The sequence below is a fragment of the Chrysemys picta genome, chromosome 1 (assembly GCF_011386835.1).
Source record: "Chrysemys picta bellii isolate R12L10 chromosome 1, ASM1138683v2, whole genome shotgun sequence".
NCBI lineage: Eukaryota > Metazoa > Chordata > Testudines > Emydidae > Chrysemys > Chrysemys picta.
The window spans coordinates 152163644-152191410 of record NC_088791.1 but is presented as its reverse complement, the minus strand read 5'-3'; the positions used below and the strand labels follow the sequence as shown (position 1 = coordinate 152191410).

At 44.2% G+C, this 27767-nt stretch overlaps 1 protein-coding gene across 2 annotated transcripts in view; it reads right to left on the bottom strand.

The window, feature by feature from the left end:
- Positions 1-27767, bottom strand: part of LSAMP (limbic system associated membrane protein) — a 1358048-nt gene that overhangs the window by 661847 nt on the left and 668434 nt on the right. The window lies entirely within an intron of this gene.

Below are 27767 nucleotides of genomic sequence, written 5' to 3'. Positions count from 1 at the left end.
TTTGCAAATGTAAGGGTGAGAGATTTTTTTGCTTGTTTGTTTTCCCCCAGATCTGGTAGAAAAAATTCAAATCCAGAATTTTCCAAGGACACATAGGGACTATTTTTTATTTCTGAGAAAAGTGTTCCCTTTTTCTGACCAGCTCTATCTTAAAAACCAAAAGAGACCAAAACCCACAAAACAGTTTAGATTCTGTGACAAATTCTGCCACCTTGGAATACACTGGTCCCTGCATGTAACTAGTCAGCCTCCAGTTTACAGGGCACCTAAGTGAAGGTGGGATTTAGGGCTGCCTCTTCAAATCATTCATTATTCCCCTCCGCCCACTTCGTTTCCTAGTCGTGTTGGCTCCCTCTCCAAAATGGAGTAAAGGAGTAAAAAGTCTCTTCTTGGCAGGTGCCTTTAGTTCCCAAATATCCCCCAGAATCTTTGCAGTCTGTACCCAGGCAAAACTCTCTCTCAGTTTCTCTTGTTGAAGCTGTTCCACTTTGTATAACTATATGAATATTCATTGATGTAGGGTGTGGAATCCAGATGTTCCTCTGAGATGACTCCCCGAAACACCAGATTATAGTCTCTTTCTCACTAACTCTCACACACGCACTCTTTCGCACATGATAAATATTTATCCACACTGCAACAGCGTCAACAGGAGAGATTAAAAGAGTCAGACAGCAGAATATCCCATAGCTCGGTGGTTAGGGCACTCACATGCAATGTCGGAGACCCAAATTCAAATCCATGCTCTGCCTCAGGTGAGTGGGGAGCTGAATCTGGGCTCCCTGTTATCCCAGGTGAGTGCTTTAACCATGGGGGTATTGAGTTAAAGGGTAGTGCCAGCACCCTTTAATAAAAAAAAGTAGAAATGCCCAAAATCAAAACAAAAAGTTTTGTTTGAGCCAAAATGCTTTTTTTTTTTTTTTTGGGGTATTGTGAAGTAAACCCAAACCACTGTGTTTCAGATGGCTCCGGTTCAGTCAGCAAACTGAAAACCTGACTATTGGCACAACTCTGAATTTAGCCTCATAACTACTCATGTTCACAAAAGCCCAGATTTTTAAAGGTATTTAGGCGCTGGAACACTCAGTGTTGCTCTGTCTAGATGATTTAGGAGCCTAGGTCTCCTTGTCAAAGAGAAATTAGGCACTTAGGAGTCTAAATCCCTTTAAAAATCAGTGGGATTTAGACTCTTAAATCAGGTAAGTGTTGCAATGTTGAGCGCAGCAACACCTAAATACCTTTAAAAAATCTGGGCCAAAGATAGCAAGTGTGAAAAATCGGGATGGGGGAGGGGTAAGAGGAGCCTATATAAGACAAAGCCCCGAATATTGGGACTGTCCCTATAAAATCGAGACATATGGTCACCCTATTTGAGCCCCTTGGATGGAAGACCTATAGAAATGAAAATCATTACCTCTATTTTACAGATAGTAAAACTGTGGCACAGAGACCCTAAGTGATTTGCCCAAGGTGTCATAGTGAGTCAGTGGCAAAGCTGGGAACAGGACCCAGGAGTCCTGCGTCCCAGCCCCTTTCACTCGACCACACACCACAGATGTAACATGGGAAGGGATAGTCACTGACTCTACCGGGAGGTGGTAGAGGCTCATAGATTGGTTTCAATGGAGTGTTGGTGTGTTATCAAAGGAGAAGCCAAAGGCCCTATAGCCTGCAATCTAAATGTATTAGACATGCATCCCCATTGCTACCCACTCTCACCTTGATGTGCCCCTGGCAAGGAATCTTCCCTAAATATCAGAGCCTTAAAGCTAATAAATCTAATCACCGATTCCAGAAGCCCTTTCTTTACTTTTCAAATAACTTTGCTATGTAATAACAGGGGATTGGGAGTGCTTGGAGTTGGAGGGAGAGGGCAGAGAAAACAAATAGAGAGAAAGGTCACCAATCTGAACCAAGTGCTGGGAAGGTTTTGTTGTTATTTCTGAAGTGTGTTTAGCACCAAGACATATTGTACATTTAGTGCGAGTCACCAGGACCCTAACGAGCTCCTAATGTGCCCCATACTTCAAGGTTTTTCTAAAGAGGGCAGTAACTTAGCAACGGCAGTGAATCCTTGACGAGAATAATCAGTATTTGTGTTGCAGCTTCAGGCTTCCCTTTTTCTCTCCCACCAAGCAGGGGAGTGGGCTGGTTTCCTGTATGCTGTTTTCTTTTAATCCTCTCCCACAATGAGGAAAAAGGAGCACTGGTCTCTTTGTGGCTTTGTTCTAGACAAGGTCCCACCAGACAAGGCACAGAGGGAATGGGGTCCCAGGAGTGCTGCAGACAAGGAGGTGCAGAGTGAAGGGTGGATCTCCGGGGATGCAGTAAACAATGAGCTGGAGTGAGGGGTGGTTCTCAGGTGACAGCAGAGCAGGGAGACACCAGGGCCAGTGGTGTTCCCTCAGGAGTATCAGCAGCTAAGAAGAGCCGTAAAGAGACAAGTGCTCAGCAATCATCCATCCTCTCTGGTTTGTTCATGTCTTTCAGAGAAGGGGAACTGTCTGAATAATTAAACTTAATGGATTTTCCCTTAAGAAAATATAGCAATTCTGTCACCTACCTTAATATCTAGAAGCCATATGAGATGCCAGACTTGAGAGGAATCTAAGGTCCTGTAATATGGGGCCTTCAGAACACTGGCTCTTGATTTCTTGGTGTGGGATAAAGTTGGGTGCCACAGTGAATGCTACATGCGGCTTTCCTGTCCATTCCTGTCTGTGCTGCTGCAGGTTACAGAATATCGCTGAAAGGAGGCTGCTTCCCATCTCCAGCAAGGAATGAATGCAAGAGACCCCGAGCAGCCAATTCAGCTGTTGAGAGGAGCCCCTGGGGCAGAAGGAAATACCTCTGAATGAATGCTCTCAGTAGACGGAGGAGGCTACTGCATAACAATGGCCTCTACCAAACAGCAAGACTTGTGTTTTAGTAGGGCTGAAGAGGATGCTTCAGTGCATCCAGCTGACAATATCATTCAGGCTCCCTCCAAAACAGGGAGCAAGCATGCAATAGGAATGGCTACAAGCGTGCTCTGTGGTACGAGTTCTAAGGTGCAATTGGCCTGGGGTAAGTGACTGGTCTTTTGGCACTTGGAGTAACTTTGAATATTGTTGTCATGGTTGGTGTAAGGGACTATGTCACAAAGGCAAGCTTGCTAGGTGACCAGACAGATCAGAGTACCCAAGAGGACTGTCTGTGACTCCACGGTTAAGTTGTTATAGAGCTTGAGGGCATTACACTTGATGACTGGTAAAATCTACATATAGAACACTCAGCCAACTTGGGATTCGTGCCCTGGTTCTAAACCGTCTGCCCCTGAGGTTGGTACTCATGTTCTTGAGCCACTACAGGATAGTTTTACCACCAGCAATGTTCATTACTAACCATACTCAACTGAGTCAGCTAACTCTGATCTAAAACCATCAGGAGTTCATTACAGAACCTAGCTAGTGCAGCCTCACTCCAAAGGAGACCAGAACAAGGATGTCAATAGAGTCCAAGCGTACTTGGAATTTAGTAGTGACAGCCTTCACAATCTCCTTTCCTAAGACAAAAGATTTGAGACTAGATCACTGGCAACCATTCCCACATCAAGGGTTTCCTGGACCAAGCAGTGGACAACCACATCTTTAGGAATGGTCAGGACTTGCTAAGAGAGCCTTTGAAAAGGAACCATATTAATAGCACCACAACCACTCACTTGTGTTGAGCAAAATTGATGGACAAGGATCAAACATGCAGATGGTGAGTCTTGGCCAAGTCAGAAGACTAAAGACAGCTTAATCAAAACTGGTGTCTAACACAAACAGGGGACAGCTGTCCATAATGAACCCACAGCTCTCCTCATCAAAATGTCTGGAGAGACCACTGTGGAGCCAATCTGTCTTACCTGCAAAGAACAAACTCATGGCAGCAATCAAATGAAGACACTAGTACCAGGAGTAGGCAATCTGGATCCATCAGATTGCTCATTGACCAAAAGTGATCTCTTCACTGGATGGCTCCTCATAGTGTCTATGGTTAAAGACAATTGTCCTTGGTCTGAGCCATGGCATTTCAGCATCCGTTTACAGAAGGAGACCAGTCTCCATTCAGCTCCCCAGTCATCATTTCTCTAGTGCAGGGGTAGGCAACCTATGGCACGCGTGCCAAAGGCAGCACACGAGCTGATTTTCAGTGGCACTCACCAGGGCCGGCTCTGGCTTTTTGGCCGCCCCAAGCGAAAAAAAAACAAAAACGGGGCAGCCAGAACGGCAAAGCAAAAACAAAAAACAGGGGGACCAGCTGGGGGGGGGCGGGGGAGGGAGCGGGTGGGAGAGAGAGAGAGAAGGGGGCGGCTAAGGCTACAGCGGGGGCGCTGGCACGCGGCCCCTCCCGCTGCGCCACCTCCTGCCGCCTGCCGCGAGGGCTCCACTCCGGTCGGCGGGGAGGGAAGGAAGAGGACTGCCCTGCAGGGCGCTCCAGTCCTCCGCGCCGCCGCCCCCTACAGGGTGGCAGGAGCAGAAAAACAACAACAAAAAAGCGGCCATGCTGCCCTAGAATTGGGCAGAATGCCATCTCGAACAATCTGCCACCCCAAGCACCAGCTTGCTCAGCTGGTGCCTGGAGCTGGCCCTGGCACTCACACACCCGGGTCCTGACCACTGGTCCGGGGGGCTCTGCATTTTAATTTAATTATAAATGAAACTTCTTAAACATTTTAAAAACCTTATTTACTTTACATACAACAATAGTTTAGTTATATATTATAGACTTAGAGAAAGAGACCTTCTAAAAACCTTAAAATGTATTACTGGCACACAAAACCTTAAATTAGAGTGAATAAATGAAAACTCGGCACACCACTTCTGAAAGGTTGCCGACCCCTGCGGTAGTGGGTGCCCTAGCTGCTTCCATTTCTGCTTCTCTGCTAAATCACAGTGGTCTCTGGGCAAAGGAAACAACTAGCAATAGGCAAAGAGCCAGGGATTGAGAGTCTCCTTTAACAGCCGGTAATAGTTGTCAGTGAACTGAGAGAATGGTTATGGGACCAGCTATGCCTTACAATAAAGAGACAAAATCCATTTGTCTCTAAGGCTGTGGAGTTACTAATTTGCTTCAGTGCAGATTTCAGGGGCACAACAGCCTCACATTATAATACCCATCCTACTAGGATAGTCCAGGTACTTGAGATAATCAAACAAGACTCAAAGGCTGGGAATGTGGAGGATCTCCTTGAGAAACCCAGTGAGTCTGTTATTTCAAGGAGTACATGAACTAAGCTGATGTATCCTTGTACATTGAAGTCCCTGAGGACAGTAATCTGTAAGGTCTCCAATTGCAGCACAGACATCAGCACAGAGAACTTGGCTGTAAAATTCTGTGTAGCACCCTGTGGTGTTTTCCCCAGCAGAATCATAAATTCTGGTCCTACCATAAGAGAATAGGAGATAGCCAGAAGCTCAAATAAACTTCATTCTCTGGCTGTCCGTCACTTGCATCACAAACTGGATGAAAATATCTCATCTCTTCCTCTAAATTATGCACGACACTGGTGAATCAATGAGTACCTAGCTGGCACCAACCATGGCAAAACTGAGCCTGCATCATCATCGAGTCAGGTCTCTATGATGCATAAGAGCATTATTAACAGTGTCTCTTTCACTCAACTGACCTGGCATTACCGCAACCAAAAATGCATGCAGGAGGGATCTGAAGAACCCATTACATCCTTTTAGTTTGTTATATCAAGTCTGTTGATTTGTTGGAGTATCTTAGAAGACACTTCATAGTAGGAGCACTAATATACTTCAAACAGGTTAAACTTTTGGACTTTTGTAGCTCTTTGCCGACTGGCTATCACTAGAAGACCTTTTATTTTCTAAAAAAGTCAAGAGTGTTACTTTGTCATAGAAGAACTCCAAACTGGGCAAGACAATGTCTTTCTCTCTCTCTCTCTCTCTCTCTCTCTCTCACACACACACACACACACACACACACACACATGCACACACACAAAACCAACCACTACTAGGAATCAAGGCTGAGCACGAGAAATTTCAAGCCAGAAGTAGCATGTGTGACAAAGACAAATGGGTCAAAACAATAGACGCTTATGATGGAAGATTGGGGAACTGTTTGGGCAATACTATTTACCATGAGCTCCACATAAGCAGTTGCTGGAATAGCCTGAACTGCAAATAAAGGTATTCTAGAAAACCAGAGTGGAGACTATCCATGTCCGCAAGATTAGAACCACTTGCATTTCAGGTAGACAAAAGAGAGCAGAGCAGTGGAGCTACAGGGTTATGAATTTCAGAGACAGGTGTGGTCTAGGCTGCTGAACATGGGCTTGAGAACCAGGAGTTCCTGGAAGCTAATCCTGGCTCTGCCACTGACTTGCTGTGTAGCCTTGAGCAAGTCATGAATGCACCTCAGTTTCCCCAGTTGTAAAGTAAAGCTAGTGATATTAACTCAACTGCCTCATGGCTCTGCTGTGAAGATTTATTAGTTTATGTTCGTGAAGTGCTAAGGGCTTCAGGATGTAGGCCCATACTTGGGCAGAACTCCCACTGTCTTCAACAGGAGCTTGTCCTCATTAAGAAATGAATAAAAACTAAGGACTTCGAGACTTGACCCAGGATTTGTCACAATGAAGACCACCGTACAGATAGGGCACTGATCTGCTAGCTTCTCCAAGCAGCCAAAGCTAATGGGGAATTCACGCCTCTCCTTTCTCCGCTTTCTCCACCTCAGATTTCGCTTGTCACCTTTCACTGTGAAATGAAATGGATCCTAATGCCTGGGGTGAAATCCTGGCCCCACTGAAGTCAATGGCAAAACTCCATGATTGACTTCAGTGAGGTCGAGATTTCACTGCTTGTCTGAAATTGTCATTGAGGCAAAAAGAATGGCTTGTTTTGTATCTCTCTGACTGACGTAACTGGAGAAATCCTGAGTCTAGATGCAAAGACTAAGTGCTAAGCAGAAGTGGGGCTGGCTCTTGCCTGAGACCACCTGTCCCAGATAAATTGCTGACTTGACTTTCTAGGGAGCTTAGATACCCTCTCCGGATCAGTCCCTTTACAGTCTGCTTGAGCCAGCTCAGTAAAGTGTTTGACCTTTTCCAGCCTTTCAAATTTCATTACGCTGTAAAAGGAGAAAGAAAAGCAGGGGAAAGTGGCTAGTTAAAGAGAGAATTTTCTCATTTGGATAAAGTAGTCCCATTACATGTAAAGAAAATTCAGGCTTAAAGTTGCTCAGCGCACAATTTACTACTTTCACAGATCAGGGAAGGATGCTACAGATAATTTCATTCCTAAAGGCAAGAACACTTCTCCAGAAGCTGCCTGTCAATCAGAAATGGCCAGAGTGGGCCTGTGGGCTAACAGTTTGCTAGTCTAGAAATTAAGCTTCAATTTTTGGCTTATGTCAAAAGTCAAAATGAATTTTGAAGGTTTCATCTTAGTCCCTTCATAAAACCTGCTGTGTAGTTCAGCACAAGTTGCAGTGGCTATTCAACCTGGACCCAAGACTGGAATATTAAAAGGAGCTGTAAAGTCACAGTGGAGGTGAACCGAGAAAGCTGGAGGGAGGAAGGGGGAAGGATTAAAATAGCAGAAGGTGCTGCAGGTCAGAATTAAGGTGCATTAGTAGACTCGGGTGTATGCATAAAGCTTGCACTATGCTTGGTTTTAACCTGCAATAACTGTCTCTCACTTTTTATGAGCACTAGAATTCACTAAGTCCAAAGAGATCAAACAAGTGAATTAAAAAGCATTTCTGCTTGTTTGTTTGGTTTCAAGACAGGATATAAAACAAAGGTCTTCCTGGGGCTACACGCTACTTGCTGGCTGATAGAGGCAATCACTTTCCTACTGGTGCAGTTTTGAAATACCATCAGAATAATTATCTCCATAAAAGGATCTGAAATAGATCTCCAGCCTCTGGCTTGATGGGTATGGGGATGAGGAGGTGTGTGTGTTCTGGGGGAGGGCTGGAGACTAATTCGGTATAAAGAGCCCTAACCAAAGTACGTACATGTGTTGGAACATGGGAAATATGAACCCAAACATCCCCAAAATTAAGGCCTATTAGCTTTTTTTGGTTCAGTAAATCAATTGTAGAGATAAGAGTCAATCATAAAGTTCAGACTAGTTCCACGTTTGAAGCCATTTGCACCTGGGATTTTGGTCTGGGCCCATCTCTAGTGTTAACCCTGTATTTAGATATTTGAGTCTGAATTTGTTAGATTCTAAAGCATTTACAGTAGAATCCATTTGAAGAGAGGACTTGTATCAATAAAGTTGATCAATATTGTAATTACCAGTAATTTCCTTGAAAGACAACCGAAACCAAATGTAACATCAAACTCCCATCTGCTCACCAGAACCCCCAGAGTCAAACCTAAAACAATACCACAATAAATACCTGCCTAGAGCTCCAGGCAGCTTTGATTACAGAAAGAGGATGGGATGGGATGGGATGGGATGGAATGGAATGGGCGGCGGGGGGCAGGGGAGAGCATGATCTCTCAAGCCTCTCGCTTCCGCTGGGTTTGTATTCCAGAGCATCTTCTCGAGACAAGAAGGGTTATTTTCCATTGTGTCGCTTCTTGATTAAGTGGAACAAGTGCCTTTACTCCTGTTGGTTAATTAGAATTACCTGCTATGTAGATGTATCCTTTTCCAGTCCCTTGATTCTTAACAAATAAAAAATCTATTTTGGCTTCCCTGGGCTGACCCTTTAATTGAACTAACATAGGTTTTGTTGCTCTTCTTTGGTTTTAAATAAAGTAATTTCATACTTGCAGATTTTAATTTCCCACATGGCAACACTGTTCTCAATATCTCCAAATCCTGGGCACCACAGCAAGCAAAAGTGCAACTCCGCCTCCCCCCCCTCCAAAAAAAAAAGGTCAGGAATCCCACGTGATTAGCCCTTGCCATGACATTCTGTTGGCTTCAAATGAGAGATTGTCTTGATTTGGCTATGCTAATCCTGTCATTAATTCCATTATTAAAGTTATAGAGACAGGAGATTACAAATCAGTTACCTACCACTAAGCCCAACAGATTTCCAAAGAGTCTAACTAGATATACTGGACATTTATAGCAGATTGGCAAAATTCTAATCATCCACTCACCGAGGGAGATTTTTTTTTTAAATATATTATGTTCTTCACCCCCTCCCTCTTTATTTTCATCATCAAGAATTTATGCTTGGGCTGGTATTTTTTATGACAGTCTCATAACACGTTTATTGAGCTTGTATCCTCTGCCAGGTTGGTTGGGCTGGTAGTAATGACTTGTAGTCATGTCCACTGGCATGTCCACAGGGACACACATTTATAGACCAGATGCAGCTACAATGATTGTACCAGCTAAGCATCTGGGCCAATATATTTATGAAGAAAAGCAACAGCCCTATATTAATGCAACTTTAAGGCTGTGGTCTCCTCTGAATTGGCCCTGGGACTGGAAGATAAAAAACCTGGATTCTGTTCCTAGTTCTGACACTGATTTGCATATAGCCATGGACAAGTCCCTATATGTAAAAGAATTATAATGATACTAAACCACCTTTGTGAAGTGCTTTGAGATCAATGGATGCATGGTCAGCACTGCACTGTCAGATAGACAGATGTGTGTGTACTATGGTTAACTTTCAAAAGCCAAGAAATGCCAGTTAGAGTTGCACAAACATCCTTGACTTTGCCCCTTCTGTGTATGCTTTACCATAGTCTTTAATTACATGATTACAGGATTTCTCAAATGCAATATATCATAGTTTTTTCTACAACTGTAGATAGATGAGTTGCATTTTATAATTGTTGTCTTTTTCATGTTTGTATAGCTGCACTAATTTTATTGCTGTTATGGTCCTGTCCATCATTACTGACATTTTACAGTTAAGTAACTTTTTCTCCAAGGTATGTATTGTAATAATTTTGTCTGCACCATGTACTATATTAAACAAAATATTTTGTTTTCCTCTGGAGACAGGTACATTTCTGTAGATAATTTATTATTGTAGGATTTCACAAGCTGTTTGTCAAAGTAATATAGAGACAAGTGTATTAATATTGTGTATGATACGTTGGTTTGACTAGGTCTCTTGTGTACAAGTATAGCTAATTTGTATCTTGGAGGTGACTTGTTCTCAAACTGTTTTAACAAACTTCAGTTATTAGTTTCTCTTGGCATTTGATGTACTTTAAAAAAATATTGTTAAACAGTTTCCTTAATTTTACAGAACATCCTGGGTACAAAATTTATGTATGGACATGACTGGTTTCAAAATGACCAATACATATGTTTAGCTTTACAGTACAAATGCATAAGCAGACTGTGAAGGGGCAATGTCCCAACCTACTCTCAGCACCGCACAGGTGCACGCACTCTCATGTGGTTAGTCTCCAAGCCTTTCTGTTGTTGTTGTTTTTATTGTAAATTTAAATAACTACATTGAAACCTCAGCCGAAACGTCCCCTTGCCACAGGCCTGATTCCCTCTTCCCACCTCAGAGATGGACATACAACCCTTTTATACCCTGGATTGCAGCTAAATGAGTCTGTGACAGATTTGGAATGGCCAGTAATAATTTATGAATACTGTATAAGGGTCTGATTATTGTAATGGTGTTTTCTGTATGCATATATTGATCTAACTCAAAGGGGGGGGTGTTGCCAGAAAGAGGAAGGTGGCTTCAGATAAACACCTAGCTGTAAATTCTTAAAGATTGTTAAATGACAATGGAAGGACTATTAGCTTTGAATCCTGCTGGTCCCAACTCTTGGGCCTAAGCCTGCTGGATAGGTTTCCCTAGGAGTAATCAAGGCCCTATAATCACAGAAGATCAAAAGGAATTGTATCAGGATCTAAAGGCACACTCCTTAAGGAAAGGGAAGAAAGCGTTTTTTGGTAAGGAAAGCAGACAGACTACAGAACCTGCTGCAGAGTGGCTGAATAAGATGGGCCCTCCTAGGCCATCGTTATGGCATGGTAGCATTTTAGGTACGATAGATGTGTGTATATTGCTTATAGTTTTAAAATCTTTTTTCTCTGAAATGCTTTGTTCCTATGGTTTAATAATCAACACTTTCGGGTTAAGAAGGCTGAAAACCACTGGTCACAGACTCCCAAGAGGATGAAACACAGTGGCTTGAACTTACAGGGTAATCATGGGGGCTACACCGGGTGCTGTAACCCAGGGCCTAGTCTAAGACTCAAAGAATCATGGGCTTGTTCCCTAAGAGAGGTGAAGGCACCAGATCTGAGACCTAAGGGGGTGCACTCAGAGAGACCAGAAAGGAGACAGAGGTGCAGCTAGCTCTGTAACAGTGACAGTCGCACCTGCTCTGCCTGTCAGCATGAGTCAGCAGAATAGCACTGCCTTTTCTTGAGTTCTAAAGCCCGAGTCACTCTAACAATAACATGTGTGTCCTAAGAATTTAATTGTATTAAATGCTGATCACACAGTAGCCATGTGATGTATCTATGAAGTTCGGTGGACAGTAAAATGGAGCCTAGTGTGCTCCAGTTTAATTCAAATGCCAAAACTTCTATTGACTTCAGTGGAAGTAGGATTCAGTCTATATGGATTATATAAGAGTTCATGTTGTAATTGATTTGTACACATCTATATGCACTAACACTTAAATGACTTTCACTATGTACTATTACTTTACTTCATCTATGACAGGGGTTCAAAACCTTTTTTGAATCATGCCCCACCTTAGCTTTTTTTTTTTTTTTTTAACTTGGAGCCCACCTCTCTTTAAAATAGCGAGAAGGGTACTGCCAGCTAGCATTGCTAATGTATTAGTTCAGAAGATGCTAGGCAAACAACTCAAAATGCAAGTCATAGGCTACTATACAAACATCCATTAGCTGTGTTAGTGCTGCCAGAGTCATTCAGTGAGAGAACTGAGTGAGTGGCATTGTGACCTGGCACACAGGGTCACATTGCCACTCAAATTTGGCCAGCCCCCTCCACACTCAGCATGATGGAGGGATGGCTGGGCCAAATTTGAGTGAGTGTCATTGCAGCCTGGCCTCCCACTTTTACTATAATTATAGAATTATTAGAAGGCTTGCCACACCACCCTAGAAAGTGTGATGTTCCCTCCCACCCTGTAGTCAAGAACCTCTGATCTACGATGTATTATTGAGAGAGACTTTTCCAGTAAGTGATTTTCATAAGCTCTGTTTGCTTGGAATGCATAGAGTCCTGTGCAGTACTACAAGATGATACACATGTGGATTGATGGATATAGGGGGGGGGGAAACTATTATTATATTATGTTATCTAAGAACTAATATGTTATCCTGTATTTAAAGGGCTCATTATAATGCGTATGTACAAGAAGGCAGAGTTAAGGTTGAATGTTCACTCAATTTGGGGATTTCATCTAAGCTAAACTGTAAAATATTAGAGTTGGGCAAATGCAACCATAATTTTTCTATGAATATTCATTCAGATGGATTTACACACTAAGCATAACAAGAAAAAAAACAGAATCCCCTATTTTATTTTCCACTATCTTGTTAGTTGCTTTCCCTGCGACTTCTGTGGTATCTAAGTTATACTCATTTTATATACTCACTGAACGCAAGTTGCATTTTGCTACTTATAACAATTTCCTGACCAATTTGAAACAACATATAAATACACCATTCATAAAGTCATAGAATCATAGAATATCAGGGTTGGAAGGGACCTCAGGAGGTCATCTAGTCTAACCCCCTGCTCAAAGCAAGACCAATCCCCAACTAAATCATCCCAGCCAGGGCTTTGTCAAGCCTGACCTTAAAAACCTCTAAGGAAGAGATTCCACCACCTCCTTAGGTAACCCACTCCAGTGCTTCACCACCCTCCTAGTGAAAAAGTTTTTCCTAATATCCAACCTAAACCTCCCCCAATGCAACTTGAGACCATTGCTCCTTGTTCTGTCATCTGGTACCACTGAGAACAGTCTAGAGCAGGGATTGGCAACATTTGGCACACAGCCTGCCAGGGTAAGCACCCTGGCGGGCCAGGCCGGTTTGTTTACCTGCCGCGTCTGCAGATTTGGCCGATCGCAGCTCCCACTGGCCGCGGTTCGCCGTTCCAGGCCAACGGGGGCTGCAGGAAACGGTGGCCAGCCCATCCCTCGGCCCGTGCCGCTTCCCGCAGCCCCCATTGGCCTGGAACTGTGAACCGCAGCCACTGGGAGCCGCGATCGGCCAAACCTGCGGACGCAGCAGGTAAACAAAGTGGCCCGACCCACCAGGGTGCTTACCCTAGCGGGCAGCAGGCCAACCTTTGCCGATCTCTGGTCTAGATCCATCCTCTTTGGAACCCTCTTTCAGGTAGTTGAAAGCAGCTATCAAATTCCCCCTCATTCTTCTCTTCTGCAGACTAAACAATCCCAGTTCCCTCAGTCTCTCCTTATAAGTCATGTCTTCCAGCCCCCTAATCATTTTTGTTGCCCTCCGCTGGAGTCTTTCCAATTTTTCCACATCCTTCTTGTAGCGTAGGGCCCAAAACTGGTCACAGTACTCCAGATGAGGCCTCAGCAAGGTCGAATAGAGGAGAATGATCACGTCCCTCGATCTGCTGGCAATGCCCCTACTTATACAGCCCCAAATGCCGTTAGCCTTGTTGGCACAAGGGCACACTGTTGACTCATATCCAGCTTCTTGTCCACTGTAACCCTAGGTCGTTTTCTGCAGAACTGCTGCCTAGCCATTCGGTCCCTAGTCTGTAGCAGTGCATGGGATTCTTCCGTCCTAAGTGCAGGTCTCTGCACTTGTCCTTGTTGAACCTCATCAGATTTCTCTTGGCCCAATCTTCTTTACATCAACAGTACATTTGGTCCCATTTCTCTCTGAAAAGGTTCATGTAGATAAGTCACACTAGTCCACTAGAGACACCTTTGACCTTGTGATAAATCTGGACCGTGGCAGCACTTCACTCAGACCCAACCCCTTGGGGAGCTGGGTTAGGTTTCCTGATGTTGCAGTCACCTTACGGTGCCACACATAAGGAGAACAATTTTCTGCAGGTCCTGAGGAGTCTGTGACGTTTGCAGCCAGCATCCCTATCCGGTCTGTATTTCTGTTTCTTTATAGCTTTAGAGCACAGGAACCTATTTCCAGCTCTTTCCTAGCTCCTCAATATTTATTTTGATTCCTTATATTAATAAATAAATAAAATCTCCAGCTTTATTAGGGGTATAAAACAGCTCAATTCACGGCTGGGTTACAGAGCTGATACACTATATATTTCTCATTTATTAGCTTCATTCCTTTGCCAGGTCTCCAGTGGAAACATTATATTTCCCATGGGGGTCACATGAGATTTTTGTCTTGCTTGTGTTTGTGCACGCATGTGGTTATTTATTTAGTAGGTATTTTCCCCTTTATCAGGTATTTATTTCAAGCTTTTCCCCATACCCATTTGACATGAATAAATTGGCTATGTGCGATCTGTTTATAACCAGGCTCTGTCCTTAATGGTGTATTTACACCAAGTTTTCCCTCAATACCAAAGAGATCCATAACCAAAGTGATTTAAAAGATGATTTCACTGTTTCTTTCCCCAGATCTGCTTTGCCTTTCACAACAAGTAGGAAATTGAAACTGTGGGGGAAGGATTTGCCTGTAAGTCTGCTGTAAAAGCACTTTCCTCTTCTTCTTTGTTCCTCAAAGAAACAAAAATTAAACCAGATTCTCACTATTGGTAGTGATCTTAAGAGCAGGCCTTCGGGGATCACTTCCTTCTACCAAGCATAGCACTAGTTAAGGTGCTGATACATAAAAGCAGCACCTGCATATTAACACCTATGCCTCTTGTGGGATGTTGAGAAATGGAAGGAGCACTTGCAGGTTCGGATAGGCTGCACTCTTAAAACGCGATGCTGGGGTATCAGCAGATGATGCATGTCCTGGTTATCAATACCTCCAGGTGTGCAGTGTCCCATTGCCATTCTGGGCATGTTGGATGAAGGATCATGTCTAGGTTCTGAAGGACCTCAAGCGATCCCACATGCCACCGCTCAAGAAAGTGATGTCCCTTGTTTTCGCAAATATTCCTTTGTACCCTTCCACCACTAGAACTACAATACCAAAGTTACAAACAGTGCCGAAAACATGCTTACAAGCATTCCTAGAGTTGACATACCCTTGCAGAGTTTTGTAAACCAGTTTATAACACAGTGTATGCTAGCCAGATAAACCATCATAATAAGAAACATGTTGTGATACAGTTCTGACTACCACTGTATGAACTGAAGTTTAACAGGGCCTTATTAAGCCTCAAGAACCACAGACTGGTAAACTTTTACAACAGAATCTTTGCTCAAACCTGGCTAAATGATCAGGCACACTTTCGTCCCATCCTTTCCTTTCAGAGAGGTGCATGGATCTAAACAGCAGAGCTCTCGTATTGTAATGAGACTCGTCTTTGTGTCTGTCTCATTTAGCAACATCCTAGCTTTTATCAGCTCAAAATTTAGTTTTCAATAATGATGAGAAACTAAAAAAATTAACACCCCCCCCCCCGTTCCCAATGGAGCTTTCCAGCCTTACTAATCTACAAGAAGAAATACAGAGAAAGTATATGAATACGGCTGCTACTCTGAAACCTGTCATCAGAGAACGTATATGACGGTTTAATGGTATTTGAAGAAAATGTGTATTTTAAGTAAACTTTTGTGTTCATTGTTATATCATGAGAACTTTCTGGTCAGCCAAGATTAATGGCAGAGTTGGCTTAACAGAGAAGCTCATCAAAAAACCCAACCTTGCTGCCCTGTTAGCCCGAGATCCAACAACTCAGCCAGCTTCTCCAAAGAGAGCAGAACTGGTCACACAATACCGTTGCAGAACACAGACACTGCCTTAATGGTATTGCTCTCCAGTAAACAAGATCCTCCCCAGCACTCGTGAAAGCAGATGGTTTGTCAGCACTAGAGACTGGAGTTCCCTATTTATATCCACAGAATAGTTATAGAAACACTGCCCCCACCAATATGCCTCAGCTGTAACTCGGAAGGGCCTCCTCCGAAGGCAAGAGAACAGCTTCCGTAGCACATTCAGTCTTTTTGAGACAGCCAAAGAGTACTAGACATGGCAATGGTTTGTGATGTGGACACCTGACCTGGGGAAGCCAACTGAGGCAAACCAAGCACGTCACACAAAACACTGAATAGATGTAAACTGGTAACATCTTCCAGTTGCTAATGATCTGGGGTAAATTTTTCAAAAGCACCTAAGTGACAGGAGTCTAAGTTCCATTTTGAAAAGTGGCTTGGGCATGTAGGCACCCAAGTCCCATCAAGTATCGGGGGTAGCTGTGTTAGTCTGTATCTACAAAAACAACAAGGAGTCTGGTGGCACCTTAAAGACTAACAGATTTATTTGGGCCTAAGCTTTCGTGGGTAAAAACCTCACTTCTTTGGATGCAACAAGTCCCATCGACTTTCCTGGGGTGACAGTATTGTGGCGAAGGGGGACTGGCATGCTCGCAATGGAAATATTGCAAGGGCCAATCAAGGTTTCCACCCCAGATCTATGTTTCTTAAGACCCACTGATTTTCTCAGGGGAAGCAGAGGCAAGGGTGGGAACCAGAGGGGCTGGAGAAGCCACTGTCGTGCCTGTTGGCAGATAGGAGTCAAGGCAATCACTCGCCCTCCTACCCCGCCATTCAAGGTGCTCTTCCGTCACCTCTGGACTTTCCCTTTGACCTGCCATGAGACTTAGTCACTTTTGAAAATAAGACTTGGATGCTTTTGAAAAATGTAAATCCTGGTCAAGATTTGAACCTGTGACCTGGGGGAGGGGGAATAGCATGACTCATTATCAACCCCCTGAGCTAAGTAGAAGATCCTTGCCTATGCCTACCTATCACATTATTAAGTATATGATATGAAACATACCTTTTCTTAGTGCATATCTCTGGGTCCCTTTGTAAAAGGAAAGAAAACAAATTACATCCTTGCAACCAGGCTCACAGGAAAATATTTTCATCACTTCGGTCTCTGTTTTAGCCAAGAACATTGCTATTGAACATTATTGCTCAGAGTGGCCAGTGGCTCTCGCTAATTATAAAGCTGCCCTTCAGCGACTAAAAGTTCTCCGCCCTCCCTCCCTCTCCCGGAGAGGATTATCAGCTGTTCATGGAGAGATAATGCACCCCATACCTCCCTGGTCTTTACTTAATTCTTCACCAGCGTTTGCATTTCAAACCTTATATGCAGCATGGCTAGATAATGGAGCCAACCCCGAGGGAAAGAGCATACACAATGCTCACTGACATGCTGTCTTTTATTTCCCTTTCCCAGAAATCTTGTGAGGCAGCAGCTTTACACACCAGAGATAGATTTACATAAAAGGACATTTCTGTCAGAAAATGTTTCTCTAAACCCCCCTTTTGCCTTCAAATTGTAGCGCTGATCAAAACAATTAAGGTTTCCTTCATTTTAACAGAGAATTCTAAGAAAGATTACATCAGGGTGGAAAGAGAGAGAGCGAGAGAGCCAGAGACCAAGAGGTTACTTGGCAATTAGGCGATCTTGATTATTTCCCTCTTGTCTTGCTGACTCTTTCAGCTGGCTATTGGGTGGAAATGAGTTTCTATTCTATCTGAAACTCACTGCACAGCTAATTTGGTTCCCTTCTATCTGTTTTTATTTGGTCCCCATCACCATTTTATTTGAGTGCCTCCTACAAGTGCAAACAACAACAATGGTATCTCTCTCTTTTTAATGCTGGGAAGAGGCAAGCATGTTTGTGGACAGATATGAAAGTTTAAAGGCCTGGGTGAAGAGGAATATGTTACCTTTAGCATTAATTTGGCAAGGTCAGTGTCATTTTTTCAGGTGACAGCAAGTTCCTTCGTCTTGATCCAGCTTCTGTGAAAATTCTGTCTCTGGCAGTCATGTGCCTTATCCTTCTGGTCACTAGTATCATCTTTCTAGTGAATGTAGCCATTGTGAGAGGTTGTGATGTCACACAGAGACAGGCAGTTTCTCAGATAGTGTCATGAGATTGGGTTGTGGGCAGTCAGGCCGAGTGGGTGGAGCAGGAGTCAGGGTCCAAATGCCAGAGCCAAGGATTGAGGCCGAGGTACAGCCAGGAATTGGAATGGAGCGTCAAAACCGGATTACCGGGACTCAGGAAAGGCAGGAGTATGGCTGGTACAGAACTGAATCAAGGTCGGGTGCAGAGCAGGGTCTTAGCTGGAGCAAGGCTGAGAGCAGACTAAGATCTAGACTGAAGCAGGGGTTGGAGTAAGGCAAGTGGCCTGCTGCTTCTGGGCTTAAGAACCAGCCTGCTAGCTTCCTCAGCCAGTCAGGCAAGGTGGTCCATCAGGCAGCCTACCTGACTCAGACCATCAGAGACCAAACAGGTGCAGCTGCGGGACCTTACTCCTGACAGGTAACTAGGACCAATTCTCTACAAGGCTTTGAAAATCAGGTCAGAGACCTCCAACTGGACTCTCTGTTCAATGGGGAGTTAGTGAGGAGAGTGGCAAATAAGGGTAATGGGTTCTTGGACTCCTCCATTGCTGACCAGGTGAGCTGGTGAGTTCTGGAGCAGGTGACATTATTCAGGGTGTTGAGATTTCATTCCTAGATGTGGAAAATTGCAATTGTCAGGTTCTGGATGTTACAGAAACATGCACTACAGTGACCAGATCTCTCTGCAGGTGATTCAGCCCTCTTGCTTCAGGCTGCATCAATAGCATCTACATAGACCCAAATGTTCATACGGTTACCAGAACCATTTGTTCTTGCTTGTATGGCACCTGGAATTTAGGTTATAGGTAGATTAAAAAGAAGGACCAAGCAAAACAGTAAATTGTTCAGTTTGCTTAGACAAAATGGTGCTAAAACTAATTGCTCGTGTTCACCTCGAAGCAGTGTGGCTAGTAATCAGAACAGAGGGCTGGGAGTCAGGACTCCTGGGTTCTATTTCCATCTCTGTGACTGATTTACTGTGGGTGAGTTACTTCCTCTCTCTATCTCTTAGTTTCGCAATCTGTAAAATGGGTATAATTATAGAGCCCCACTTCATATGAAGGGTTGTGAGGTTTAATTAATTAATTGGGAAGCACCTTGCTATCCTCAGATAGATGGCATCAGCAAAGTCGAATGGATATTAATGCTGTTGCTTTCTACTTAACTAACTGTAATGACTCATTCTGGATTTTAACAGACTCTGGATTTTTCCCCAACAGCTTTGTACATTGTAGAAGGGACCTTGTGAATAGAGCTCGATGGTATTTTCAGCCAAAACTTTATTTTTGGAAAAAATTACAGATTCAATGACCCCAAAACATTTCATGATTTTGTGTATGTTTTGTAAGTTGTGTCAGTTAAAAACAAAACCACAAATCTTAAAAAATAAATAAAAACAATGTTTTGATTTTTTTCAGTTTGAAACAATGCTTCATTTCAAAATTTCCTTGAATTCTATTTTTAAAATACAATTTAAAAAATGGGTTGAAATCAAAAAGTTTCATTTTAAAATGCCAAATCAAAACATTTTGTTTGATCCAAAACATTTTTTTTTTTACCTTTACAATAAGTCAAAAAATTGAAAAACATTGTTTTTGTTTTGGCCACAAACTTATTTGTAAAGTTTTTTTGTTCAAATTTCCAGCTTACCCAAAAATCTGTTATTTGCACAGCTCTACCTGTGAAACACATTTATGATGCTACCCTAAAATGCAGGATGCCTTCAGGAGGCGGGCTGCCTGGACATACTAGTTAAGACACTTCCGGGGAGCATGCTCTATCAGAACTCCTTCGGTCCAGCGAAGACTCTTATCAGGACCAATTTAGGCAGGTAGCAGCTGCAGCAAAAGGGTTAATAGTATTGTCCATACTTATCACCATTTCTGCTTTAGCTGGCTCCCGAGGATGTCAGCAAGTTGACTGTGCAGATCACCCTCTTTTCCATCCACTGACAACTTGTTTCTGGAGCTCTCCTTCCCTCCCTCCCTCTCTCAGCCTTAACTCCTTTTCTGCTTTGCTGGGGCTGCTGCCTTCGTTAGAGAGAATTTTAGCTTTGATTAATTATTGAGCCTGTATTGCTGAGGGTTTTCTATTCTCCAGTTCTCATTACTGATGCCTTGCAGCTTGTGTGCTTCACTGGTCCCGTTGCAGGATTTGATGGATGGACCTGTGAAATTTTCCTGCCTGCACAACCAGTCTTGCCTTTTGCTTGATTTTGTTTGGTGGACAGGGAGTGAGCATTAAAACATACGTGCCTGACAAAGTATTACTATTACTGTGGTGTAAGTAGCTTGAAAGTCTTACTCCTTTGCTTTATGTTTACTTCCCCTTTACATTTGTTTAAGAACTCTGCCTGTTGGCCTTTTTGTTCTCAGGAGGTGTTGCAGCCTATTACAAAAGCTTTCCCAATACTCTGCTCTCTCATGGGAGACTTTATTTGTATTCTTCCTGGTTGTTTGCTTTAATCTAAAGTTAAAAGTTATACATATTAAAGATATGGTGTTTTACTCTGTGTGTATGGAAACAATCATTACTAGGGCTGGTTGAAAAACGTTGATCAAAACATTGTACCATTGGAAAAATAGGGTTTCACTGAAAGCAAAATATTGTGTGTGATGGCTCAGCCACAGGGTGAGGCCATAGTATATCATGGGAGATGTAGTTTAGACAATGAGCAACACCCAAAAGGGAAAATGGGGGCACAAGAGCCCACACCTACAACTCCCATGAGGCACTGCCATGCTCAGGTAGACCCAGAAATTGGTTTTGACATTTCTGAACTGATTTTTTTCAAAACTCTTAATGCAGTGAAAAGTTTCACTACTTTTCATCCTGTTTTAGGAGGCAAATAATGTCAACACATCTGAATTTATGCAGGGAGGTAAATTCCACTTTCAATGAGCTATAATTATTATTATTATTAAATTAATCCCTATTGCAACTCCAGTACTTTCAAAGGAGTTAAACTAGAGACCCTGTCCCATGTTCCTCATAATCTGACTCAACTGGGTGCTGACCACCCGTCCAGTCACAATAAAGGTACATTACCTCTTACATAGTGTGTGTAAGGGCAGGTCTACACTACCGTTTGTGTCGCTATGATTCACGTTGCTCAGGGATGTGAAAAAGCCACCCCTGAGTGAAGAAAGTTACATTGACCTAAGCGGCTGTCCACACTGGTGCTATGTCAGTGAGAGACACTCTCCTGCCAACATAGCTTCCACCATTGGCGGAGGTAGAGTAATTATGCCAACGGGAGAGTACTCTCCCATTGGCATAGGGTGTCTTCACCAGACATGCTATAGTGGTGCAGCTCACAGCACTTCTAGTGTAGACTAGCCCCGAGTCACGCAAGGTACATTTAGCCTGGCTCTCACCTGGTGTTGTCACTACAAACCTTTGTAGCCCACCCTACATCTATAGTTCTCCCTTTTGTCCTGTAAATGTCAACAGATTCAGAAGAGACATCCAAGCTTGGAGAGTAAGGCTCTGATGCTGCCCCTGCACACTCTCCATGTGGTTGAATATCCTTTAACTGCAGCCGTGGCCTCAGTTTGTCTTTTGTGCCCTGACGTCTCTGTGTCCAGGCACTGTGAAGAACAAGGTGGCCTTGGAACAGAGATCTATCTGTGTTCTTTGGCACAGCTACTTAAGCGCAGCCAACCTGAAGAATGCTCCATCTGTCCCTTCTCTTACTATAAGGGGTCCGAGAACAAATGTCTGTGGTCAGCTTGAAAAATGCAAGAGTCTTTGATCCTGCAGTCAAATAGCTTGGCAATGAGTGTGGTATAAGGACTAGACATATAGTCTACATGGACAGCTTTGCTTCTGCCTCCCTTCAGGACTTCCCATACACAAATAGGTTCGCACAGGTAGGAGCACACATACTTGCAGACATATGGATGCTGGCAACCGCACTGTAGGCGCACATGCACACCCACACACCTGTGTACATACATGCACACCAGCAGCCTCTCCCTTCTTTCCTTCCAGCCCCTCATGCCAAGGCTCCCTAGCTTATCAGCATCTCACAGAAACATGCTGTTAAGCAATTCTGAATCCTGCAAACCTTCTCTATGAAACTGCATGTCATGGAACTGAAGTGAACAAGTGGGCGGGTTGGGGTTCTTTCAGGCAAAAAGGAAACTGGCACTGTTGTGAAGTCACACAGGACAAGCAGTAGGACTCAGGCCCATTGCACCCAACTCTTCAGTGACACACACATCCAGCTTCCCTCTGATTTCTATGAGATGGCAGTGGGCATAAGTACAACAAAGCAGGGTAACGTACAGGCAGACACAATAGTCCCCAACAGGGAGAGAACCCAGGGACTTCAGCACCAAAAACATAGGGCTCTACCACTGGACCTAAAGGTGCAGTTTGATTCTCATTGATGGCCAGTGTCTGGATGTATGTAGCCATGAGGCATTAACTAAATCAGTGCAGAACTTGGCCCACCGTGTCTCATGTGAGCTGAAGCTTTTTGCCTTTGGGTGTCCCCTCATTTACCCCATTTGGACCTGGACAGCTTCAGAATGAGGCATGCAGGTATGATTGCCCAAGAATGTGCATCCGCCCAGAGACGATGTGTAGCTGTTGATGATGGCGGGGGCACAATTTAAAGGTTCTGGTGGTATGCAGTGGGATTCAGGGCAGGCCACATAAACCCTGGCAGAAATCTGGGGGGGACAACGTGACCCCGCGTGCCTCCCCCGCGTCGCTTCTGCATCTGTCACATCCCTGATCAAATCATTGCAAAGCTTTGCACATGAATAGTTCCTACCTAGCTCAGAAAGGAGAAGAGCCCTGAGGATTTTCTACCAGCATGCTGAGTGTGAGTCCCCCATGTTCTACCCATTACTGTGCCGGAGCCCAAAGCTTCTGCTGCACAACCACATGCTAAAAGAGATCAGCATCTCTCTTTATTTTATAGTTATCCAGCAGCTTTCATCTGTTACTCAATATTGGAAAGAGAACCTGCTGGGATCGTAGCTTCTCACGCTGAACAGCATTTGACGGCACATTCAAGACTGTGCAAGTCACAAATCCCATTTCTCCAGTAACTGTGTCTCACCAGGGCAGAACAGCTGGGGGAAGTGTAAACAGAGGGCCTGGCTGTGGGCACACAACTAGAGGGAAGTGGTTTTGGGTAAACAGGAGGTGAGTATTTCTTGAAGTAGACACAACTTTCTCAGTATCATTGCCCAACAGGAGAAGGGTTTTGGAGGTGTGTGTCTAAGGCTATGTCTATACTGGCAATTGAATGACAACTTTTGTCTTTCAGAGGTGTTAACCCTTCCCCCCCCCCCAGAAAGACAAAAGTTTTGCCATGACAAGTGCCAGTGTGAACAGCGCATTGTCGGCAGGAGCACTCTCCCACCAACAACACAAACATCACTCATTGGGGGTGGAAGTGTTTTGTCGGCAGGAGAGGCAACAAACAGCGGCTACACTGTGAGCCTTTTAGTGGCATGGCTGTAGTGACACAGCCATGTCGCTAAAAGTTGTGTAGTGTAGACACAGCCTGAGAGGGAGTTGATTTGGGGATGGAGGTTGGGCCAGTAAAGTAGAAGGGGATCTGATCCTGGATGGCTGCAAGAGAGAAAGCGTTGAAAGCCAAGGAAGTCAGATTGTGGGCACACTGGAGAGTTTGGTAGCTGTGAAGCGATTGGACCAGCAATGCAGTAGAGATCAGCCTACAAAAGCCACTGGGGTCTACATTTTTGTAACCTGTGAGTGGGGATGGTGAAAGGGATTCCGGTTTTCACTATAATCAACTGGGACATTCCTTGAAAACCTGCATATTCCCAGTAAACTGGGATATCTGATCACTGAATGCTTGGAAGTTTGGTTCCCTTCTGCTTGGATTCAGTCAGGGGAGGGAGAGCCCCACTCAAAAGCCACTTGGACATTAGGATTCTCACATTAAAGTCCTTCTCTGTATTTCCCTTTGCATTGTACTCTGTTTCTTCTAGCTCACCAGTTGGATTGTAGAGAGATGTCTGCCTAATGCCTGGACCCTGATCAGAAACTGCACTGGGGCGTGGCCTTTTCCATCTGGCCAGGTGGCACCTCTGTGGCAGGAGACTGCCCCTCTCATGACATTTCCATCCATCAGCGTCAAGCCCATGCCAAGTTGGCTCTGGGAGTGAATCAATGCACTCTCCTTACTTCAAAGACAAACCCACACTAACCACTACACAGTCCTCTAGAAATGTGGCTTCCCTGTTTGTGTTTCCCTGGGGGCCTGGTGTTTAACAGCAGCCAAAGCGCTCGTCTGTCTGCATGCCTCAGAACTCCAGCTGCCCAGTTTCCCACAGACAAGCATGTGAGGGGAGTGCATGGGAGGGAAATATTTTCTCCCTGTTAGGAACTTATTTCTCTCACTCCCTTCCCCTTCACTCCCCAGTGAAGTTGCAGGAAAATGTAAGGGGGGAAAGACTTAGCTATTCTTCTACCCCAAAGCAGAGAAACTATTACAACTTCTCCCAGGAATCATGAGCATCCCTTGGAGAGTGCCAGTTTGTTGCAGCCAGCAGGCATATTATTTAGGGAAAGGAGGATGGTTACCGGGAACATGCTGTGAGGACTATGATTAGTTATTCCTCTAGGGTGCAACTAGTATTGTAAATGGTCCACACCAAACCTTTATATTCTATATATAACCTATATATATAACAGAAATCTTCTATTATGGAAAAGGAGAAGTCCAGTTTTCTGGAAGAATCACACGAAGAAAATCTCCCTACCCCTTTCTACTTTGGAGATAGAAGGATTTTTTCCCCTGTCAAAGCCCCCAGAACAAGACAGTTTTTACAGATTCCGCTGGAGGCGAGAGAGATGTAGTCTACGCTATGTAAGACCCTGTGCATTTTCCTCCACACAAAACAGTTAATACTTTGCCATATATACTGTGTGCACAATCAGTGACTCCCCTGGGATTTAAGGAAGGCTTATCATCATCTCAATTTTATAGATGGGGAAGAACAGACATTGAGAGAGATTAAAATGCCTTGCTCGAGGCCACACAGAGAGTCAGTAGCCGAGCCAAGATTAGAACTCAAGAGCTACTAGCTACTAGCGCCAGGCATGCTCCAATCACTAGATACACTGCATCTCTGAGCAGAATTGGACAAGTCCCTGGAGAAGCTTCCTATGTTCCCTGTTAGGATGCAGAGATGCTTTGGTTTCTACCAGAGTGTAGTGGGGATATCACAGCATTCCTTCCTGACCTCCCCTACCAAAAGGACAACACCCCAGCAAAGGTATGCCTACCAGGAGATGGAGGAACCTATACTGAAATACCACAGCTGAAGTGTAGTGTGAATCTAATTGCTTGCCTTGTTCCCCGTGCTGTACCTGCCTCTCCTTGCCTGTCTCCTGTCTGCTTAACGTGCAGTGTTTGCTCATTCGCTCGCTTGCACTCGCTCCTTTCCTCCCGCCTGCCCTCTCAGCAGTGCCAGGGAGACAAGTGAAGGTTATTGTATGGCATGTTTGTTTTTGCATTATTTATGTTGTAGAGGACGGAGTTAGACATCTAGAGGACAGTCTTAGGTCACACGTGAATCTTTCCAAATAGGGCTCACTAGTACTGCCAGCCAAGTAGAAAACACAGCTGGGTAGACCCATGGAGGGAGGCTGTGTTTTGGAAGAGAGATTATCAGCATGCCCATCACAGGCAACTGGTAGTGCCCCAGGTTTGCTGGTAACTCCACCCTTCACTCATCTTCTCCCCCTTTCAGATGTATACATCCCTTTGTCAGAGCGAAGGGGAAAAATAAACCCTAAGAAATAATTTCACTAAGCTAGTAAGCTTCATTGGCATTCAGATATTGTACTTAAATACTGTAAATGTCCCACACTAATAGAACTTGCTGTAACTGGAGTACCTGTGAGCTCCTCACAGCCAGCACTCCCACACCATTCCCTACAGTGCCTCCTGCTGGGTGAGGTTGGATTGGAGCACCGGTGAGCTCCTCCCAGTCAATAATCCTGGCACCATTCCTTACGGAGCCACCTGCTGGGAGAGCCTGGCTCAGGAATTAAGAGTTCTATGCCTACAATTCCCGCAACTGTGCTTTTCAGCGACTCCCACGTTATCCAATAATAAATATTTATACAGCACCCCAATGACAGAGGGTTTTCATATCTCATCTCTTCCCCTTCCCTTCAGTAAAGCTAAGTCTCCGTCAATTTCTTACTGAAAATGAAATGGGGACAGTACTGCTTATGCAGCTGGAGATAGTGATCACCAGTGTGCAGACTGACTTATCAAGCAGATTCTTAATGCCATAAAATCAATGGGTTTAGAAATTCTATTATCCTGTCTCTGACAGAACATGCCAAACTAAAGAAACTTCTTGCCCTAATTTTTTAGGGATACTTAAATATAACATTACTATGGTCCCAAAACAGGGTTCCCCCATGCTCCTCCAGTGGGCATCAAACCATGAACACAGGGGTTACCTACAGCTGGGGTGCAGGCAGGGCAATTTTGATGCTTTTTTTTTTTTAATCCCTGCCCCCCCCCCTGTTGTGCTCTTTCAGTAAACATATCACAAATGCACAACTGAGACATCTACTGCAGGGTTCTGAGTGAATGGGCATCATGGCAAGTGATGGGGGCGTCTGTCCAATGAAGTGGGGGGGGGGTTGAAAAGAAAGCAGATACAGAGAGAGGGAGATGTATGTGTGTGTGTAAGAGACAGAAAGTATGTTACACTATGGGGATTATACTGGCATAGCTACGGCACCAAAGCATAACCCCAGAGCCATTGCCATGCTGGCATAACCCCGTAGTATAGATGCAGCCCCAGTGATGGAAGAGGGTTTTCCGTCACTGTAGGAACTCCACCTCCCTAAGTGACAAGTAGCTAGGTCAATGGAAGCATTGTTCTATTGATACAGCTGCATCTACACAGGGGGTAAGATCGGTATAGCTACAGTACTCAGGGATGTGGATTTTTTGCACATCTGACCAATGTAGCTTTGTCATCCTAAATTTTAAATGTAGACCAGGACAGAGACAGAGAGGTCAGATAGGTCAGAAGAAGAGCAGATGTTGAGAAGAGGTTGGCATTCTAGAAAAGGGCAAACCGGAGTTCAAGAGCAAGTCAGGCAAGGGGATCAAGTGGGATATGAAAAGGTCAGATGAAGGGAGTCAGTTGGGAGGCACAATGAAGGCTGGATTAGAGAGCTTAGTTAGGATGCCTAGAGAAGATCAGGTGGATGATGAAGAGAAAGTTAGGTGAGGGGAATCAGGTAGGACATAAGGGCCTGATTCTCCATTTACATTAAGGTGCCTTTATGCTGTAATGGCATATAATTTACATCCACTTTAAGGCCCTGTTACACTGCCAGAGACATGTAAAGAGGCTGAATTAGAAATGAGAACCAGGCCCAAAGAAGAATAGCATGATCATACACTCAGGAGAAGGAGAGGTGCCTTAATATTTAGAGCAGAGCTCTGTGAATCAGGAGACTGACCTGGATTCTGTTCCTGGCACTGCCAAAGACTCAATATATGGATCTGGGTAAGTCACCTCTGCTCCGCACCTGAGTATTCCCATCTGTCAAATGGGGCCACTGGTATCCACCTTTCCAAAACACAGTGAGACATGTGGACGATAAAAGTGGAAGTATCAGCAGCAGAAGCAGCATCTGGAAGCAGATGGGCCACAGTGGACCATGCCAGTGAAGCCTTACTGTATGTACACTCTCTGAACGAGAATGATTTAATCGTGGAATGGCTCCAGAGAAGAGAGTTGTTTTGACCTGATTAGC